The 2637-nt window shown below is 45.1% G+C and overlaps 1 non-coding gene across 1 annotated transcript; it reads right to left on the bottom strand.

Annotated features, from left to right (window-relative positions):
* Nucleotides 1-200: 200 nt before the first annotated feature.
* TRNAC-GCA lies at nucleotides 201-272 on the bottom strand. The gene has a single exon. It is a non-coding gene; the product is annotated as a tRNA-Cys (tRNA).
* Nucleotides 273-2637: the final 2365 nt, after the last annotated feature.

Raw genomic sequence — 2637 nt, 5'->3', positions numbered from 1 at the left:
TGGGATTCTCCAGGCAAGAACACTGGAGTGGGTTGCCATTTCCTTCTCCAATGCATGAAAGTGAAAAGTGAAAGTGAAGTCGCTCAGTTGTGTCCGACTCTTAACGACCCCATGGACTGCAGCCTACTAGGCTCCTCCATCCATGGAATTCTCCAGGCAAGAATACTGGAGTGGGTTACCATTTCCTTCTCCAGGGGATCTTCCCCACCCAGGGATCGAATCTGGGCCTCCTGCATTGCAGGCAGATTCTTTACCAACTGAGCTACTGGGGATGCCTTACCTAAGTTTTACCCCATGCAGCCTCTGATTATACTTACTCATAATCTCCAGAAAAGCTAGAATAGAACTAATTGATCTTTCCATTCCACCCAATAACATGGAAGAGATGGGCAGCATGAACTAATCCTTTCTCCCCTCCTGGCCTCAGTGTCTCTATCTGTACAATGGGAAGAATTGGATTCAATATTTTCTGAAGGCCCTCCCATGACTGAGTTCCTCCTGCAGGCAAGAAAAGAGCCGGTCTCTAGGACTGGCAGGAACTCCATATTAGATGCTGGTTCTGTCTCTATAAAACTAAATTGAGTAGCTAATTCTGAGCCAGAAGTAGGTGAACCTGGTTCTGCCTGATACCAGGCGGGCCAGACTCTCTCCATGTGACTCTCCCAACAGGTGCCAAAATCAAAAAAAGTTCACATTCTCCTGGGTGTTGTTGATAGATGTAATCCAGGCCCACAGAGTGCTCTCTGTGACAGTGCAGCCCAGCCTAGCCCTACTCTGGCCAATGAAAGTTGCTCAGTCACTCTTTGTGACCCCATGGACTATATAGTCTATGGAATTCTCCAGGCCAGAATACTGGAGTGGGTAGCTCTCCACTCCAAGGGATCTTTCCAACCCAGGGAACAAACCCAAGTCTCCCGCATTTCAGGTGGGTTCTTTACAAGCTGAGCCACCAGGAAAGCCCAAGAATATTGGAGTTGATAGCCTATCCCTTCTCCAGCAGATCTTCCCAACTCAGGAATCGAACCAGGATCTCCTCAATTGCAGGTTGATTCCTACCAACTGAGCTATCAGGGAAGCACTCTGGCCAGAGGTCCCACCAAGCCAGGGCCACATCAGAGCCTGTCTGGGCCTCAGCCCCAGGATGAAGAGTCTGCTGGAGGAAAGGGATGAGGACCACAAAGACAAGGAGGTCAGAGGAAGAGTTCCCAGCTCCTCCACAGCTAGTATCCACTTTCCTTCCACCTTTATTCATAGAGACATCAAGACAGTCAGAGCTAAAAGGGGATATATTGTACAGTCCCCTATAGGACAGAAGAAGACACTAAAACCAGAGACAGAGAAAGGAACTTTCTCCGGCCTCCTGACATTGCTGAAATAATAATAGCTGATGTTCCTGAGGGACTTCCTGTGGCTTACATCCTGGCATGTACATTAAATCCCGACATGCTCTGCAGGGCCACACAAAAGGGTGATCAAATAGATTCTACTATTATCCCCATTTTCTGGATGGGGAAGCCGGGGCTCAGAGAGGAAGTGACCAATTCAAAGCCAGGCAGCCTGAAAATGGCAAAATCTGACTTTGAGCCTAGGGCTGTCTGCTGCCTACTTTATGCTCTTAGCTATTATTGTTCCAGTGCCCCTCCTGGACTTATTCCCACCTCTACCCCTGCCAGGCCATAGACCTGCTGATGTAGCAAGTACCAACAGAAGCCTGACAGAACCTCAAAACTCTCCAAGTTCAGATCCCTGCCTTCAGGGTAAAGCAAAGAGCAGTGCAAAAACTATTTAATGACACAGAAATGCTCTGGGAGACTCAGGGTACAAAAGAGAATGGCCAAAAGAAGACATCCAAATGGACAACAGGTATATGAAAAGTGTTCAACATTACTCATCATCAAGGAAATGCAAATGAAAACTACAATGAGCTATCACCTCAGACCTGTGAGGATGGCCGTGATAACAAGAGACAGAAAATAATAACTGTCAGTGAGGATGTGGAGAAACTGGAGCCCTCGCATGCTGTTCATAAGCTGCTTTAGAAAGTAGTATGGAAGTTCCTAAAAAATTAAAAACAAGACTAACATATGATCCAATAATTCCACTTCTAGGTATTTAGCCAAACTCATTGAAATCAGGATCTTAAAGAAATATTTGCCCCCCCCCCCCGCCCCGTGTTCGCGGCAGCATTATTCACAATAGCAAGACATGGAAACAAGTATGCATCAACAGATAAATGGACAAAGAAAATTTGGTATATGCACCCAAGGGAATATTATTCTGCCTTAAGAGAGAAGAAAATCCTGCCATTTGCAGCAACATGGATGAACCTGGAGGACATTATGCTAAGCAAAATAAGCCAGACACAGAAAGACAAATACTACATTACTCCATCCGTATGAGATCTCTAAAGTAGTCAGACTCTTAGAAACAAAAAGTAGAATGGTGATTTCCAGGCACTGGGTGATGGGGAAATAATGATGCATTTCAATGGGTATAAAGTTTCAGTTATGCAAGATGGAAAATTTTTCCAAATCTGCTGTATGGCATAATGCCTATGTTAACAATACTGTATGCCTAGAAGTTTATTAAGAGGGTACATCTCATGTTATGTTTTTTTTTTTTTTTAACCACAATTAA

The sequence above is a fragment of the Bos indicus x Bos taurus genome, chromosome X (assembly GCF_003369695.1).
Source record: "Bos indicus x Bos taurus breed Angus x Brahman F1 hybrid chromosome X, Bos_hybrid_MaternalHap_v2.0, whole genome shotgun sequence".
Classification (NCBI taxonomy): Eukaryota; Metazoa; Chordata; class Mammalia; order Artiodactyla; family Bovidae; genus Bos; species Bos indicus x Bos taurus.
This window is presented reverse-complemented; position numbering and strand designations above follow the sequence as displayed.